Consider the following 19,215-nt stretch of genomic DNA (forward strand, 5'->3'; position numbering starts at 1 on the left):
ATGCTTTCTTTGAAAAACAGTGCCATCTGTTGCAAGTACGGGCAACGCACGCTATACTAATAATGTTACGATTCCATTACAATGTTTCTGATTGCATTGATAAATTGAATTTTCATAGATTTCGATTTATTTTCATTTTGATTTAATAATTTTGTGTGACATTGCATTGGAATTGAGCTGTGTTGTTTACCATAGCGTTCATTTCGTGAGTATAAGTATAGATGCCACACCTGTGACAGGAAAATCTCATGTTCTTTTTTTTTTTTTTTTAAATCTGCGTAACACCATCTGTTACGCGTAAGAGCAACACATGCTATACTAAATACGTTACAATTCCAATTCAATGTTTCCGATTGCAATGATAAATTGAATTTTCATAAATATCAAACTATTTTATATTTGGTTTAATTATTTTGTGTGACCTTGCCTTGGAATTGACTGTTGTTTACCATATTGTTTATTTTATGAGTATAATTTTTTTTCCTTTTGTTTTTTTAACTCTTCTTATTTTCCAGTGATGGAAACATCAGATCATTATTTGTAACCAATTTTTTGATGGGAACATCAGATCAATTGGGAATGCATCAGACGAAGGAGTGGGAATGGTGGGGAGGACAAGGGGACGGGTGTGGGGGATGGAGGGGAAGACGAGGGGACAGGGGAAGGGGTAATGGTGGAGAGGACGAGGGGACAGGAGAGTTGGGGATGGTGGGGATGAGGGGTCTGGGGAATGGAATGGTGGGGAGGACAAGGGGTCACGAGAGTGGAAGATGGTGGGGAGGACGAGGGTCCGGTTGAGTGGGGGATGGTTGGGAGGACAAATGGACAGGAAAAGGGAAGAATAGTGGGGAGGACAAGGGGACTGGGGAGTAGATAATTTTTGGGAGGACGAGGGAACGGGGGAGGGGGAGAATGGTGGGAAGGACTGGCAGTCAGGGGAAGCTTGCTGTGGCTCATATATTATTATATTTTGGTAGCAGTCTGTCTTGTAAACATATGTTGTTGAATTTAACCGAAAGGGTAAGATTAAATATTCTAACACGAATCTTCTCACTATTTCTTACATTTTTCTTCACTGCCGAAGGTAAGTGAAAAATTAACTCGGCAAAAATATATTTTTCCATTTTTATTCTTGGTCTGACCCCTAAAAGTGTTTCGTAAGACTTCTTACATTTTCAAAGACTGGTTTACACTGCTGCATCATGCTTATATTTGTTTTGGGTGAGGTGATATGACACAAAAGTTTTGGGTGAGATGTGTATAAATTGGTTATGAAAACATAAGAGTGGAAGTAACTACAGAAGGCCTATTGGCCCATACTTTCTCTTGTTGCTTCTATATTGGTTCGGGGTCTTGAAGTGGGTAAAATATAGTTATGCGTTAATTGGCTGTTGATTGCTGGTGTTGACTTTTTGATGTATAGGTGCCTCGCTGTTGTCGAGTCTCCTGCTATCGCTGTATCTATCGATGCTTTCTATGTTGCTTGTTAAGATTTCTCTGGTGATGGTCTGGTTGTGAGAAGATGTTCCTTGATGGAGCCCTGCCGTTTGTGCATTGTTAATCGCCTAGAAAGAGACGTTGTTGTCTTGCCTATATACTGAGGTCTTTGGGGCTTACAGTCCCTAAGTGGGCATGTGAAGGCATAGACGATGTTGGTTTCCTTCAAGGCGTTCTGTTTGGTGTCTGGAGAGTTTTTCATGAGTAGGTTGGCCGTTTTTTGTTTTTGTAGTAAATGGTCAATTGTATTTTCTGATTTTTGTCTGTAGCGATAACGTTCCTATTAATAATATCTTTCAGGACACTTTCCTCCGTTTTATGAGTCGTCAAAAAGAAGTTCCTCTAAAACAGTCTAATAGGGGGGTACAAGTGTTGTGCTAGTTGACTCTTCAGAGGTTGCATGGCATTTCACCTTCCTTTTTATGATGTCTTCAACATAACCGTTAGAGAAGCCATTGTTGACTAGGACCTGCCTTACCCTACAGAGTTCTTCATCGACTTGCATCCATCTTGGGATGTGACTGAAAGATCAGTCGACATAAGCGTTAACAACAATCGTCTTGTACCTGTCTGGGCAGTCACTGTTGGCATTGAGGCACATTCCTATGTTTGTTTCCTTAGTGTAGACTGCACTATGGAACCCTCTGTTCCTTTCCGTGACTATTACATCTAGAAAGGGCAGCTTCCCATCATTCTCCTTCTCGTAAATGACACTTAACACAGAATTCTGCTTGAAAGCCTCCTTCAGCTGCTGCAGACATCTGACATCAGGTAATTGCATAAAAATGTTGTAAACATACCTGCAGTATATGGTGGGTTTCGAGTCCATGTCAACTAAGACCCTCTGCTCAAAGGTACCCATGTAGAAGCTCGCAAACAGGACACCTAGGGGAGAACCCATGGTGACCATCTACTTGCTTATACATGTGCCCATCTGGACTCAAGAAGGGTGTCTCTTTAGTGCAGACTTGGAGTAGCTTTCTTAGTATGTTTTCTGGTATGTCAAGAGGAGTACAAGCCGGATCACGATACACTCTGTCCATTATCATCCCGATTGTTTCATCCTCAGGAACGTTGGTAATCAGCGACTCTACATACAAAGAGGCTCCTATCCCTGTGGCCTGTGCTCCCCGCAGTAAGTCAAAGAATTCTTTTGGAGACTTCAGGCTGAAAGCATAAGGTACATAAGGAGTCAACAAGCAGTTGAGTTGCTTAGCTAGTCTGTATGTGGGTGTGGGTATCTGGCTAATGATTGGCCGAAGTGGGTTTCTTGGATTGTGGGTCTTGACACTCCCACTTGCATAACCAAGTTTGTATTCCCCAATAACCTTTGGCAGGTGGAGCTCGGATTTCTTGACGTTCACAGTTTCGATCATCTGTTTACCTTCGTTTTCAATTCGGCTGTAGTGTCCTTCGTTACCCTTTGGAATTTAGTTTGGTCAGAGAGTATGAGGTTAATTTTTGCCAGATATTCGTCTTTTTTCAGAATATCGTATATTGGCGACTTGCCATAACCATTCCAAATGCTTTATTATTTTTTAGACAATTATTTCAGTTTCAATGGAAAATTTTTCAAACAAACATTTGGAATGGCTATGGGCAATCCACTTTCCCCAGTTTTGAACAATTTGTATATGGAGTTCTCGAAACAAAGATCTTATCCAGGATTATCCCCTCTAATGTAGTCTGGTTTAGGTATGTCGACGATATTTTGTGCTTATGGCCGAGTGACCAAGATCAAATAGTTTTTCTTAATGAACTTAATTCTTTGGTACCTTCAATAAAATTCACATGTGAAAATGAGGAGAATGGTACTCTTCCGTTTTTGGACATTATGATTCATAGAGTCAATAGAAGGTTCAAATTTAATGTGTATAGAAAACCTACCAACGTGGGGTCGTTTGTTCATTATTATTCGAATCATCATAGTAAAGTTAAACAGGCAGTATTTTCAGGAATGTTTCTTCGAGCTTTGAGGGTATGCAGCCCTGAGTTTTTTGATGAAGAGATAGCTAAAATATATGAAATTGGGAAAAGTTTACAGTACCCTAAGATTTTTTTGGATTGTTCATTTGGGAAAGCTAAACGCACGTTTTATAATAATGTCTCCAAAGCGAAACCAGAAAATAGAAACTCATTGGTGGTACCTCATGCGATGGGATTTGAGAAACTTTCCACAGTTTTTAAGAACATTAATATCAATTTGGAGTTCAGTAATAATACGATCAAGTCTAATTTAATAAAAACCTTTCCTGGTACAGCAGGTTGTGTGTATTCGATTCCCTACAATGATTATGAGTCTGTGTACCTTGGACAAACAGGAAAATCCTTACAATTACGTATGTCCCAACATGCTTATAGTATAAGAACTGCCCAAACGTCTAATGTTTTGTATCTACACACAAGTTTGTGTGATCACACTATTAATTGGGATGGGGCGAAAAGCATTGCCAATTGCAATGGCTTTGTGGAACGGAATTTAATTGAGTCTGCCCTAATTAGTCAATGTCCAAATCTTCTCAATGTTAGTACTGGTATGTACAAACTTGACCCTGTTTTAAGTTACAATATTACACAACAGTTTAAGAAAAAACTCTGAGAGGGAGGCTTACAATGTATCATTACAATTTTATATTCATTTATTGTGTGTTCATGAGGCTTTTCTTTAATCTTTCATCCTTGTTCTCTGACCGCTTAATCCTCTTTGACCATTCCTATTTCTGGTAATCCTTTCCCTAGAGATGGGTTGATCAGGTTCCAGGTGCTGGCCTGTATCCTCTCTCTTTCTCCAGTCAGTCTGGTGTTGACAGCGGCTTTAACAGGCCGAAACGTTCATCTCTCTCCCCCATTTCTTTGTGGTTTTTCCGCATACAAATGATCAGTGTTTAGTGATCATCAATTGCATATATATATATATATATATATATATATATATATATATATATATATATATATATATATATATATATATATATATATATTGCTAGGGACATCCTGACGTCACTGTGCCTAGCCTTCACAGAGTGCTGTGTGAATGTCCTGGGAAGGTGCAGGAGTGGAGGAAGGTGCCCAGAGTGGACCATCTCAACATAAACGGAACAAACAGGTGGGTGTGCAGGGTATGGAATACAACGGCAGTGAGGGCCACGCTGGCGCCCTCTAGGCCTCCCACGGCTAAGGTGTGGGGGAGGAGGGGGTGTTGTTGTTCGGTCGGGCGAGGGGGGGGTCACCCATGTGCCACCCAGTGTTTATAGAAATACGTATGGGAAAGAAAAATGAAAATAAAAATCAGCAATCATGGTCAGAGCTAATAGAGCTCACAGTGTGTCGGATTACAAGTGTATGTTACCTAGCAGTAAATAGGTACCTGGGAGTTAGTCAGCTGTCACGGGCTGCTTCCTGGGGGTGGAGGCCTGGTCGAGGACCGGGCCGCGGGGACACTAAAAGCCCCGAAATCATCTCAAGATAACCTCAAGATATGATTCATTCACCATTGTGCAGTGATATACAAGAAAATTATACCAGTGTTTAAGTGTCACCCAGACCCCCCCCTCAAGCTGAGCGAGGCCCGGTCAACCCCCACCTCCTCCCCGCCCCACCAACCAGCCCACCCTGCGCCTGGGTGTCTTCCACCCACCTATTCACCGCCCACACAGTGCTTGTGGCAGGGATGTGCTACCCTCCATGCACCCAGATATGGCACAGGTCACAGCAGGCATTCAGGTTCCTCCAAAAAGGGAGGGAGACACAAGTACTCATAGGAGTGGTGAGTGTGAGGGACAGCTAGCCACCCCTCCTGCCACCACCCGTGTCCACCCCTGCCGCCACCACCCCTGTCATCCCTCCCACGCCGGCCGCCCGGGGGATGGAGGGGACTCCACCAACTAACCAGGAACCCCTCAGCCAAGAACAGGGTCCTGGGAACAGTGCACCCAGACGTGCAACCAGAGGACCCAGACCCAGAGGAACGTGTCGGGTGTGTGACGAATCTCACAGCCTTTTGAAACGATGGAACCCTACGTCAACACAACGGCTGTGAGGGTTCATGGACGGCACCTGTAGAGAGAGAAGGCCCACAGGTCCCCCCGGCACCCCCACACATCCCAGCAACCTTCATGTCATCAGATGACCTCCTGGGGGCCATCAAAGCATCCACCACCAGAACTCTTCCCCACATTCCTAAAGCAGCGCGCCCATTTGCAGCAGGGAAATATACAGACCTTTTAAGGAAAGTAAATGAACGGTCTGAAAATCTTAATGCTGCAGCCACCATCAAAGCATGGCATAATTTGCTCCTGTTTGGCAATATTTGCTTAGGCGTACCTACAAGAGGAGGCAAGTCGCTAGCCTCATCAGTCACTAGGGCAATAAATAATTTCCCCCAGAGCTGACAACTTGATCCCCATCCCTCCTCAACGCAAAAACCGTCGTGGCAGACCTAAGAGTTCCAATGACAATTTTTAACTAGGAACACAAGTGACCAAAAAAATTGAAGAGGGCAACACAGTAGGGGCAATTAGGTTACTTACCAGCGAAGACACAATCGCCCCTAGAAATACCGCTACCGCCAACTCGCTGAGAGAGAAGCACCCTCCTAGAGTACCATGGGAACCCACTGCTCAGGACACAAATGTCCCAGACATGGGACCTCTATTCCTCCAAGCGTCAGAGGTATACAAAGCCATCATGTCATTTCCGCCAGGCTCGGCAGGGGGATACACTGGAGTAAGACCTCAGCACCTCAAGGAGATGGTAAACCCAGTTCTCGGAGAAGTTGCCGAGACACTATTGTCAGAGATCACGAAGTTTGTCAACGACTGCCTCTCTGGGTTGATCCCAGATACAATTAAACCCTTTTTCTTTGCAGCATCCCTTTGTGTCCTCAAGAAGAAAGATGGTGGAGTCAGACCCATTGCCGTGGGTAACACACTTCGGCGCCTTGTTGCTAGGGCAGCTGTCAGAAAAATTAGCATAGACGCTGCGACGATGCTTCGACCCCATCAACTAGGTTTTGGTGTCCCCTTTGCTGTGAAGCAGCAGCTCATGCAGCACGAGTCTATATCAAGCACCTCCCAGAAAATAAGGCATTAATTAAATTAGACTTTAAAAATGCCTTCAACCAGGTAAAAAGGGATGTGGTACTGGAAGCAGTTCGAACAAGCTTTCTGTCTCTACTCCCCTTCGTCTCAGCAGGGTACAGTAGGGAATCGACGCTGCTGTTTGGGGAACATGAAGTTGTTTCTGCAGAAGGTGTCCAGCAGGGAGACCCACTTGCCCCTTTTCTTTTTTGCATAGCTGTTAAAGAGGTCACAAGCAGGTTGACCAGCGAACTCAACATCTGGTTCCTGGACGATGGCACCCTGGCAGGGACACAGGAGTCCCTGCTAGAAGATCTACAGCTGGTGAAATCTAAGGGAGAGGAGTTAGGACTCACCCTAAACCCATTAAAGTGTGAAATCATCTCATCTAGCCAACCAACCATAGATGCAGTGCGAACCATATTGCCAGGAGCCCAAGTGATCGCTCCCACTGACAATGTGCTGCTAGGGGCACCTCTGGGCTCGAGCGCCATTGAGGTAGTCCTCGAAGAAAAGTTGAACGACCTGAGGAGGATAGAGGGAAGAATAGGGGCTTTGGACGCCCGCAATGCTTTGTACCTTCTCACAAGGTGCCTGGCTTTGCCCAGACTGACCTATTTCCTAAGGTGTGCTCCCTCCTTCGACAGCCCAAAATTAACAGAATATGACACACTCCTAAGGTCAATAACTGTGAAAGTGTTAAACCTCTCCCTGCAAGATGACCAATGGGACCAAGCAACGCTCCCAGTTAGACTCGGGGGAATAGGTATTCGCAAGGCGACACAGTTAGCATTGCCAGCATTTTTATCCTCGACCAGTGCAACAGGTGAATTAGTTAAGGAAATACTACCGGAACACCTAAGAGACTCCATTGGGATTCATGATCCCAAATTCGCGGAAGGAGCCGGTCAGTGGGACACTCTCGTCAACTCTCATCCTCGACCGACTTTTCCAAATGACTGCAAACAGTCCAAATGGGATAGCCCCATAGTGGAGAACATCGCCACATCATTGCTGGAGGCAGCTTCCAGGAAGGACAAAGCGCGTCTTCTAGCTGTGCAAGCGCTTCATGCCGGGGACTTCCTGTTGGCAGTCCCTAATTCCGCCTTGGGTACCCGCTTGGACCATCGGACCCTAAGTATTGGTGTTGCTCTGCGCCTTGCCGCCCCTATCTCCACCGAGCACCGGTGTATTTGCGGCCATGCACGGGCAGACCAATACGGCAGCCATGGTCTCATCTGTCGTAAGACACAGGGAAAGATTGCCAGACATGAAGCAGTCAATGACATCATCAAGAGAAGTTTGGCTTCGGCTGGGTGCCCAGCACAAAGGGAACCTCAGTTGTGCAGACCTGACAACAGTCAAAAACGCCCAGATGGAGTCACCCTGCAGCCGTGGAGGGAAGGTAAACAGGTCGTGTGGGACTACACGTGTGCATCCACATTGGCTGATACCTATCTACCTTACAGCGCAGCTGAGGGAGGCGGGGCGGCCACCTTCAGGGAGACCCAGAAAACTAACAAGTACAGGGACCTAGAACGTTGTTACAGGTTCGTGCCAATAGGCTCTGAGACTCTGGGCGCCTGGGGTGAATGTGCACTTAAGTTCCTGAAGGAGCTGGCCGAGGAACTCATTGGGAAGACTAGAGACCCAAGAGCGGCCAGTTTTATGTTCCAGCGCCTCAGTGTCGCTGTTCAGAGGGGAAATGCGTGCTGTATCTTGGGTACGCACCCGACCCCCGAGGAACTGGACGAGGTCTTCGAACACTGATTGGTATATTGTTATATAAGTGTGTGTTCTCTGTAAACTGTAGCATTGCAATAAAAAAAATAAAAATAAAATAATAGGGGTGGTAGGAGAGGAAAAGATTAAAGTATTCAGTGAGAATCCACTAGGTCTTCTCTGAACACTATTTATTTTCTTCTTCGAGGATGTGGGTCCCTTTAATTAAACCAGTGGTGGTACCCCTAAAAATATATATATATATATATATATATATATATATATATATATATATATATATATATATATATATATATATATATATATATATATATATTATAGGGGGTATCATCTCTGGTGCAATTGTAGGAACCCATAGCCTCGAAGAAGAAAATAAAGAGTATTCAGAGAAAACTTTGTAGATTCTCAGCGAACGCTTTAATAATTTCTTCTCCTACCACCCATATTTTTTTATTATGATTAATTTTATTGTTTAACTTTATTACATTGTGTTACAGTTTACAGAAAACACACATAAAACAATTAATGTTGGAAGACCTCTTCAAGCACTTCAGAGGTGGGGTGCGTGACCAAGATACAGCAAGTATTTCCTCTCTGGATCGCGACCCTGAGGCACTGGGACAGGAAACTGCCCTCTCGTGAATCTTTAGTTTGCCTAATGAGTTCCTCACCAACCTTGTTATGGCCAGCTGGGGCCAGTAGTCGGGTTTATTCTGTTAACGTGTTTTATAGCCTTTTCTTCTTGATCCTGCCCTAAGTCGATAGCAAACTTTCAAGAACTGGTGGTGGCAAGTAGTAATGCAAAGAATAAATGGGAGTGAGGGGGGGGGTAATACACAACTACACCTTCATATTATCACCTTCACCAATATATATATATATATATATATATATATATATATATATATATATATATATATATATATATATATGTATATATATATATATATATATATATATATATATATATATATATATATATATATATATATATATATATATATATATATATATTATATCTCTAATTATTACTGCACATATTTACTCTGTGTCGCTTTCACTCAGAACACTCAATAGAACGGCAGTGTTCATCAAATCCCGGCAAGTCCACTACGTCCAGGTACACATCGTCCACATTTAATGGTAATCACTGGCGAGTACACCTTCCTCGACATGGGCCAGTCCATACACTGTATTGTCACGATGTCCCAATACTCCACCTCTACTCTCCAGGTACACACTGGCAGAAGTCTCTATCAACACACTAGCAGCACTTCTCAACAGAAACACTACTGTCGTCTCGTAACTCTTCTTGGTCAAATCCCGGGTACGTCGGTCCATACAACACTGCATAAATCCAGCAGCTAACACACTGCTACTACCGACGGCGGTCACTGTGTCCCCTCACAGGACCAAGTCAAGAGTTCAGGACTGCCCAAGGTGAACTGCCCTCCTCAACACAATTGTCTCCTTTCGTCACCTTTGTGAATATAAAATGTCGTTAGCTAGACAGACAGCATACTGGGTGACCTTGGGATAACATCCTTCCACCAGGGAACTGACAATGTAATTGCATACACAACCTAGATGGTGTTGATATCGTTATGCCACCCACCAGAGGTCATCATCACCGACCTCACCTCCTAACTGAGGGATGAAACAGGAATCTTTCATCGATGCCACACCATTGCCAACAGATGGTGTTGTTTGCATCGCACCTAAATACTTGGGAGTTGGAGTACAGGTCCATAGATGACGCCGACATCACCGTTCTCCACTTCGACGATGGTGTCGATACCGTAACATCTCCCGTCCAAAAAGAATTTGGTTTGGTTTCTAAAAAGGAAATAAACCAAATTAGTATGAATAAAACTAATAAGACTTTTGCAAATAGATGATCAATGTCAGGAGAAAGTCCTGCTCTAAAAACTGTATTAATAGAGATGTCTTGACCAAAGTGATCACCAAGACCACATGCAATGATCTACCTGACACGCTTGTTCGTAACGGGGCTACATTTGCACGCTTTTGTTAATATAAGCACCGATGCTCCGAGGAAGATCGAAAAACTGAGGCGAACTGCCAATACCTCCCTGAGCCGTGGTACCGCTGGTGGCTGTATGCAGAAGGCGTTTCCTGTACCGATCTGTCAGTCTCTCAGGGAGACAGAAATCTGGAATACAGGAAATGTCCGATTTTGGCTACCAGGTAGAGCCTGGAGATATGTACCGGTGTGTTGACCAAAGACTAGGTTCGTGCGTGTTACTACGGTGACTGTCTGTACACTAATGAAGAGTGCGTTCACTCCTCTAACTTCAGGGCTGTCAACACTCATTTAATTTCAGATGTGTCTGGGTTCTGGTTTGTACTGCTACTGTAGCTTTTACATCCTTTTACCGGATCGTCCACAACCATGGGACGGTTCCTCTCCAAACCCAAAGCTAAGTCGTTGGCGAGTATAACCTCTATCCCCTCTATAGAAAGATGATCCACTACTGCCAAAGTACACTTGCCATTGAAATATGGCGACTTAAAATGTACTTCTACTAAAGGGGCAGCGTACCTCGTCGAGGGAAACCCATCTAAGATAACCCTTTGTTTCCTATCAGTAGACACTTCCTCGGGTAACAAGTTTCTCAAAATCAGAGACTGGGCTGCTCCACTGTCTCTGAGTATCACTACAGACCTACTTGTCACTCGATACATACCCTATTGAAGTGTAAGGGTGAACAATCCTGGCTTCTCTCTGTTCCCCCCTAGAGACTGGGTGTCTACTAGTGGTGTCACACAACTCACCACCATAACCTTCCCCCCCCCCCCCTCCCTATGCGGGTCGTTACCTGTTCTACATTTACACTTAGCAGCTAGGTGTTCTTTCTGCCCGCAGGCACAACACACTATGTCCCTCCTAAGACTAATTTGCTTTGGACTACCTGGGGGGTGTCTTCACAGCACTATGTAGGACGGTCCTCTCCTCTTCTGGCTTATACTTCAAAAATGGTTTTGAGTAGCTCTTCGAAACATACTTGGTAGAGGCCCTATGGGTTAGAATATATTCTTTAGCCATGGTGGCTGCCGCACCCAAGGTCTCTATTTACTGCTCCTCCAAGTATGTCTTCAGATCACCGGACAAACATTCTTTGAAGTCTTCTAATAAGACGAGTTGTTCCAGTTGTTCTTTGGTCTCCACCTTCCGAGATGCGCACCATTCGTAAAAAAGCTGCTCCTTAATACACGCAAACTCCGTAAAGGTGTGCTCTGTCGTCTTCTAAAGGTTGCGAAACTTCTGCCTATATGCCTCAGGCACCAACTGGTAAGCCTTCAGCACCACCTTCTTGACAGCGTCGTAATCACTATAGTCACCTACCGACAATGTGGAGTACGCGGTTTGGGCTTTCCCAGTCAGCTCTGATTGGATCATAAAGGCCCAATTGTCTCTTGGCCAATCCAATGATGCGGCTACCTTCTCGAAAGCAGCAAAAAACTTTGATACTTCCTTCTCATTGAGCTTAGGAACCATTTTAATGTTCCGCATTGGGTCGAAACCACTAATTTCCCTTCTACCACTTTATCTTAGCACTTCCAATTCGTGTTGTCTCTCTTCTGTCTTTAATTCTATTTCCAAAAGTTTCATTTCCGTTTCCCTCTCCAACCGTTTCACTTCGATTTCAAGTTTTATTTCAATTTCTCTTTCTTCTTTTCTTACTTCTCTTTCTTTCTCTTATCTTTCTTCTAGTTCTAGCTTTTTCTCTTCTCTCTCTTTTTCTAGTTCTAGCTTTTTCCACTCTATTTCACGATGGATTTCTAATTCACGCATTTTCACAGTTAATAGGCTCACATTAAGCTCACTCGAGTCACTCTCACCATTACATCCCTGTTCTTCCTTTTCAGTGGAAGCCATAACATTTTCTCCATTACTCTGCACCTCACTTTCTTGCTTACCGACAGGTTTTAAATGCCTATATACCTTTGAGAGGATTTTCACATGCGAGCCACGATCGCTCACCTTAATCTCAAGGAAGACACTTATTAAAACTATCTCGGGTTTTACAAGGTGTTTCAACTTGAAAAGGCAGTCCTTCTGATTCAGGAACTCCTTAACATTGTCCAGAGTATCAATGGTCTGTTTCTCTGTCATTGTTAACTTCAGTAAAGTTGTGCACAATCACGTAACACTGCACTGTTTCCCAACACCGAACACAACACTTAACACTTACAATAGGGAAATCTATACAAAGGGATTGCACTAATTACTTAACCAGTTCTATCAAACTTACCTGACGAGAAGTCGAATCCCGCTGGGGATGCCAGTTATGTTACGACCAGCTGGGGCCGGTAACCGGGTTCTTTCTGTTAACGTATTTTATAACCTATTCGTCTTGATCCTGCCCCAAGTCGATGGTAAGCTTTCAAGAACTGGTGGTGGCAAGTAGTAATGCAAAGAATAAAGGGGGAGGGGGGAGATAACAATACACAGTTACACCTTCATCAATATATTATCACCTTATTGGTGATAGACATTGAGTCGCTTTCACTCAGAACACTCAATAGAACGGCAGTGTTCATCAAATCCCGGCATGTCCACTATGTCCAGGTATACTTAGTCCACACTTAATGGCAATCACTGGCGAGTTTACCTTCCTCAACATGGGCCAGTCCACACACTGTATTGTCACGATGTCCCAATACTCCACCTCTACTCTCCAGATACACACTGGCAGAGGGTTTTAGCAACACGCTGACAGGGGTTTCAAATAATCCCGTAAATACCCTGGCAGAAGTCTCTATCAACACACCAGCAGCACTTCTCAACAGACGCACTACTGTCGTCTTGTGACTCTTCTTGGCCATATCCCGGGTACATCGGTCCATACAACACTGCATAAATCCAGCAGCTAACACACTGTTAATACTGACGGCGGTCACTGTATCCTCTCACAGGACCAAGTCAAGAGTTCAGGACTGCCCAAGGTGAACTGCCCTCCTCAACGTAATCGCCTCCTTATGCCTCATCCGTGAACATAAAACGATATTAGCTAGACAGAGAGCATACTGGGTGACTTTGGGATAACATTCCTTTGTTGACTTACTGTTCCCCACAGTAAGTTAACAAAGGAATTTGTTGACTTACTGTGGGGAACATGGGACACAGGGATAAGATCCTCGTTGGACGTAGAATCACTGTTTACCAACGTACCTGTGGATGAAACAATCTGGATGATAGCGGACAGAGTGTATCGTTATCTGGCCTGTACTCCTCTTGACATACCAGAAAACATTCTAAGGAAACTACTCCAAGCTTGTACTAAAGAGGCACCCTTCTTGAGCCCGGATGGGCACATGTATAAGCAAGTAGATGGGGTCGCCATGGGTTCTCCCCTAGGTGTCCTGTTTGCACACTTCTACATGGGTACCATCGAGCAAAAAGTCTTAGTCGAAATTAACTTGAAACCGGCCATATACTGCAGGTATGTTGACGACATTTTTACACAGGTACCTGATGTCAGACATCTGCAGGAGTTCAAGGAGGCATTTGAGCAGAGTTCCGTGCTGCGTTTCACTTACGAGATGGAAAAGGATGGGAAGCTGCCCTTTCTAGATGTAACAGTCATGGAAAAGAGCGGAGGTTTCCACACTGCAGTCTACACTAAGGAAACGAACATAGGAATGTGCCTAAATGCCAACAGCGACTGCCCAGACAGGTACAAGAGGAGTGTTGTTAACGCTTATGTCGACCGTGCTCTCAGCCACAGCTCAGAATGGAAGCAAGTCGACGAAGAACTCTGTAGGGTAAGGCAGGTCCTAGTCAACAACGGCTTCTCCAATGGTTTCGTCGAAGACATCATAAGAAGGAAAGTGAAACGCCATGCAACCTCTGAGGAGACAACCAACACAACACCTATACCCCCTATTAGACTATTTTACAGGAACTTCTTTTCCACAGCTCATAAAACGGAGGAAAGGGTCCTGAAAGATATTGTTAATAGAAACGTTATCCCTACAGACAAAAATCAGAGGATACAACTGACGATTTACTATAAAACCAGAAAAACGGCCAGCCTACTCATGAGAAACTCTCCAGACACAAAACAGAACGCTTTAAAAGAGACTAACGTCGTCTATGCCTTCAAATGCCCTCTTGGGGACTGTAAGCTCCAAAAAACCCAGTATATAGGCAAGACAACAACATCTCTTTCTAGGCGTTTAACGATGCATAAGCAACAGGGCTCCGTTAAGGAACATATAATCTCTTCCCACAACCAAACCATCGCCAGAGAAATCCTAGTAAACAACACAGAAATCATCGATAGATACAGCGATAGCAGGCGGCTTGACGTTTGCGAGGCACTACACATCAAGAAGTCAACACCAGCAATCAACAGCCAATTAATGCACAACTATATTCTACCCACCTCAAGACTCCGCTCCAATATAGAAGCATCAAGAAATATGGACCAATGGGCTTTCTACAAACACTTCTATTCAATACCCATTGTTTCGTGTTCTGTCTTGTGTTGATGAAATTAATACCCTATTAATACCACCTCTTGTTCTGTCTTGTGTTGATGAAATTAATACCCTATTAATGCCACCTCACCCCATCCACCTCACTCAAATGTAGATATAAAATCGGAGATGCGTAAGTTCTATTCAGTTGTGTATTTGTAAACTAAAGTCTTTGAAAATGTAATAAGTTTTACGAAACGCGCTCGTGTTGCGTCAGACTAGAAATAAAAATGAATTTTGGAGAATTGATTTTTGATTGACCTCCAACAGTGAAAAGAAATGTACGAAAAATTGAGAAAATTCGTGTTAGAATTATTAATCTTACTTTTTCGGTCATATTTAATAATATATGTCTACAGGAAAGACTGCTACCAAAATATACTAATATATATATATATATATATATATATATATATATATATATATATATATATATATATATATATATATATATATGCGAACAAGCCTGAATGGTCCCCAGGACATATGCAACTGAAAACTCACACCCCAGAAGTGACTCGAACCCATACTCCCAGAAGCAACGCATCTGGTATGTACAAGACGCCTTAATCCACTTGACCATCACGACCGGACATAATGAGGTGATAGCCGAGGCTATTTGAACCACCCCACCGCCGGCACTCGGATAGTTATCTTGGGCATAGCATTTTACCAAATCACCTCATTCTTTGGGGCAACACGTGAGGAACACAAATGCGAACAAGCCTGAATGGTCCCCAGGACATATGCAACTGAAAACTCACACCCCAGAAGTGACTCGAACCCATACTCCCAGAAGCAACGCATCTGGTATGTACAAGACGCCTTAATCCACTTGACCATCACGACCGGACATAATGAGGTGATAGCCGAGGCTATTTGAACCACCCCACCGCCGGCACTCGGATAGTTATCTTGGGCATAGCATTTTACCAAATCACCTCATTCTTTGGGGCAACACATGAGGAACACAAATGCGAACAAGCCTGAATGGTCCCCAGGACATATGCAACTGAAAACTCACACCCCAGAAGTGACTCGAACCCATACTCCCAGAAGCAACGCATCTGGTATGTACAAGACGCCTTAATCCACTTGACCATCACGACCGGACATAATGAGGTGATAGCCGAGGCTATTTGAACCACCCCACCGCCGGCACTCGGATAGTTATCTTGGGCATAGCATTTTACCAAATCACCTCATTCTTTGGGGCAACACGTGAGGAACACAAATGCGAACAAGCCTGAATGGTCCCCAGGACATATGCAACTGAAAACTCACACCCCAGAAGTGACTCGAACCCATACTCCCAGAAGCAACGCATCTGGTATGTACAAGACGCCTTAATCCACTTGACCATCACGACCGGACATAATGAGGTGATAGCCGAGGCTATTTGAACCACCCCACCGCCGGCACTCGGATAGTTATCTTGGGCATAGCATTTTACCAAATCACCTCATTCTTTGGGGCAACACGTGAGGAACACAAATGCGAACAAGCCTGAATGGTCCCCAGGACATATGCAACTGAAAACTCACACCCCAGAAGTGACTCGAACCCATACTCCCAGAAGCAACGCATCTGGTATGTACAAGACGCCTTAATCCACTTGACCATCACGACCGGACATAATGAGGTGATAGCCGAGGCTATTTGAACCACCCCACCGCCGGCACTCGGATAGTTATCTTGGGCATAGCATTTTACCAAATCACCTCATTCTTTGGGGCAACACGTGAGGAACACAAATGCGAACAAGCCTGAATGGTCCCCAGGACATATGCAACTGAAAACTCACACCCCAGAAGTGACTCGAACCCATACTCCCAGAAGCAACGCATCTGGTATGTACAAGACGCCTTAATCCACTTGACCATCACGACCGGACATAATGAGGCGATAGCCAATTTGAAGAGCATCTTCAAATCATTAAAGATTCATTGAGGTGATTTGGTAAAATGCTATGCCCAAGATAACTATCCGAGTGCCGGCGGTGGGGTGGTTCAAATAGCCTCGGCTATCACCTCATACCAGATGCGTTGCTTCTGGGAGTATGGGTTCGAGTCACTTCTGGGGTGTGAGTTTTCAGTTGCATATGTCCTGGGGACCATTCAGGCTTGTTCGCATTTGTGTTCCTCACGTGTTGCCCCAAAGAATGAGGTGATTTGGTAAAATGCTATGCCCAAGATAACTATCCGAGTGCCGGCGGTGGGGTGGTTCAAATAGCCTCGGCTATCACCTCATTATGTCCGGTCGTGATGGTCAAGTGGATTAAGGCGTCTTGTACATACCAGATGCGTTGCTTCTGGGAGTATGGGTTCGAGTCACTTCTGGGGTGTGAGTTTTCAGTTGCATATGTCCTGGGGACCATTCAGGCTTGTTCGCATTTGTGTTCCTCACGTGTTGCCCCAAAGAATGAGGTGATTTGGTAAAATGCTATGCCCAAGATAACTATCCGAGTGCCGGCGGTGGGGTGGTTCAAATAGCCTCGGCTATCACCTCATTATGTCCGGTCGTGATGGTCAAGTGGATTAAGGCGTCTTGTACATACCAGATGCGTTGCTTCTGGGAGTATGGGTTCGAGTCACTTCTGGGGTGTGAGTTTTCAGTTGCATATGTCCTGGGGACCATTCAGGCTTGTTCGCATTTGTGTTCCTCACGTGTTGCCCCAAAGAATGAGGTGATTTGGTAAAATGCTATGCCCAAGATAACTATCCGAGTGCCGGCGGTGGGGTGGTTCAAATAGCCTCGGCTATCACCTCATTATGTCCGGTCGTGATGGTCAAGTGGATTAAGGCGTCTTGTACATACCAGATGCGTTGCTTCTGGGAGTATGGGTTCGAGTCACTTCTGGGGTGTGAGTTTTCAGTTGCATATGTCCTGGGGACCATTCAGGCTTGTTCGCATTTGTGTTCCTCACGTGTTGCCCCAAAGAATGAGGTGATTTGGTAAAATGCTATGCCCAAGATAACTATCCGAGTGCCGGCGGTGGGGTGGTTCAAATAGCCTCGGCTATCACCTCATTATGTCCGGTCGTGATGGTCAAGTGGATTAAGGCGTCTTGTACATACCAGATGCGTTGCTTCTGGGAGTATGGGTTCGAGTCACTTCTGGGGTGTGAGTTTTCAGTTGCATATGTCCTGGGGACCATTCAGGCTTGTTCGCATTTGTGTTCCTCACGTGTTGCCCCAAAGAATGAGGTGATTTGGTAAAATGCTATGCCCAAGATAACTATCCGAGTGCCGGCGGTGGGGTGGTTCAAATAGCCTCGGCTATCACCTCATTATGTCCGGTCGTGATGGTCAAGTGGATTAAGGCGTCTTGTACATACCAGATGCGTTGCTTCTGGGAGTATGGGTTCGAGTCACTTCTGGGGTGTGAGTTTTCAGTTGCATATGTCCTGGGGACCATTCAGGCTTGTTCGCATTTGTGTTCCTCACGTGTTGCCCCAAAGAATGAGGTGATTTGGTAAAATGCTATGCCCAAGATAACTATCCGAGTGCCGGCGGTGGGGTGGTTCAAATAGCCTCGGCTATCACCTCATTATGTCCGGTCGTGATGGTCAAGTGGATTAAGGCGTCTTGTACATACCAGATGCGTTGCTTCTGGGAGTATGGGTTCGAGTCACTTCTGGGGTGTGAGTTTTCAGTTGCATATGTCCTGGGGACCATTCAGGCTTGTTCGCATTTGTGTTCCTCACGTGTTGCCCCAAAGAATGAGGTGATTTGGTAAAATGCTATGCCCAAGATAACTATCCGAGTGCCGGCGGTGGGGTGGTTCAAATAGCCTCGGCTATCACCTCATTATGTCCGGTCGTGATGGTCAAGTGGATTAAGGCGTCTTGTACATACCAGATGCGTTGCTTCTGGGAGTATGGGTTCGAGTCACTTCTGGGGTGTGAGTTTTCAGTTTGATATATATATATATATATATATGTCGTACCTAGTAGCCAGAACGCACTTTCCAGCCTATTAGGCAAGGCCCGATTTGCCTAATAAGCCAAGTTTTCATGAATTAATTGTTTTTCGACTACCTAACCTACCTAACCTAACCTAACCTAACTTTTTCTGCTACCTAACCTAACCTAACCTATAAAGATAGGTTAGGTTAGGTTAGGTAGGGTTGGTTAGGTTCGGTCATATATCTACGTTAATTTTAACTCAAATAAAAAAAAATTGACCTCATACATAATGAAATGGGTAGCTTTATCATTTCATAAGAAAAAAATTAGAGAAAATATATTATTTCAGGAAAACTTGGCTTATTAGGCAAATCGGGCCTTGCATTTTAGGCCGAATATGACGTTCTGGCTACTAGGTACGACATATATATATATATATATATATATATATATATGCAAACAAGCCTGAATGGTCCCCAGGAC

The 19,215-nt window shown here is 44.4% G+C and overlaps 1 protein-coding gene across 2 annotated transcripts in view; it reads right to left on the bottom strand.

Moving 5' to 3' along the window:
- The window catches only part of LOC123762444 (UDP-glucosyltransferase 2), a 42,609-nt gene that overhangs the window by 12,304 nt on the left and 11,090 nt on the right, over positions 1 to 19,215 (bottom strand). The window lies entirely within an intron of this gene.

This window comes from Procambarus clarkii, chromosome 2 (genome assembly GCF_040958095.1).
Source record: "Procambarus clarkii isolate CNS0578487 chromosome 2, FALCON_Pclarkii_2.0, whole genome shotgun sequence".
NCBI classification, from domain to species: domain Eukaryota; kingdom Metazoa; phylum Arthropoda; class Malacostraca; order Decapoda; family Cambaridae; genus Procambarus; species Procambarus clarkii.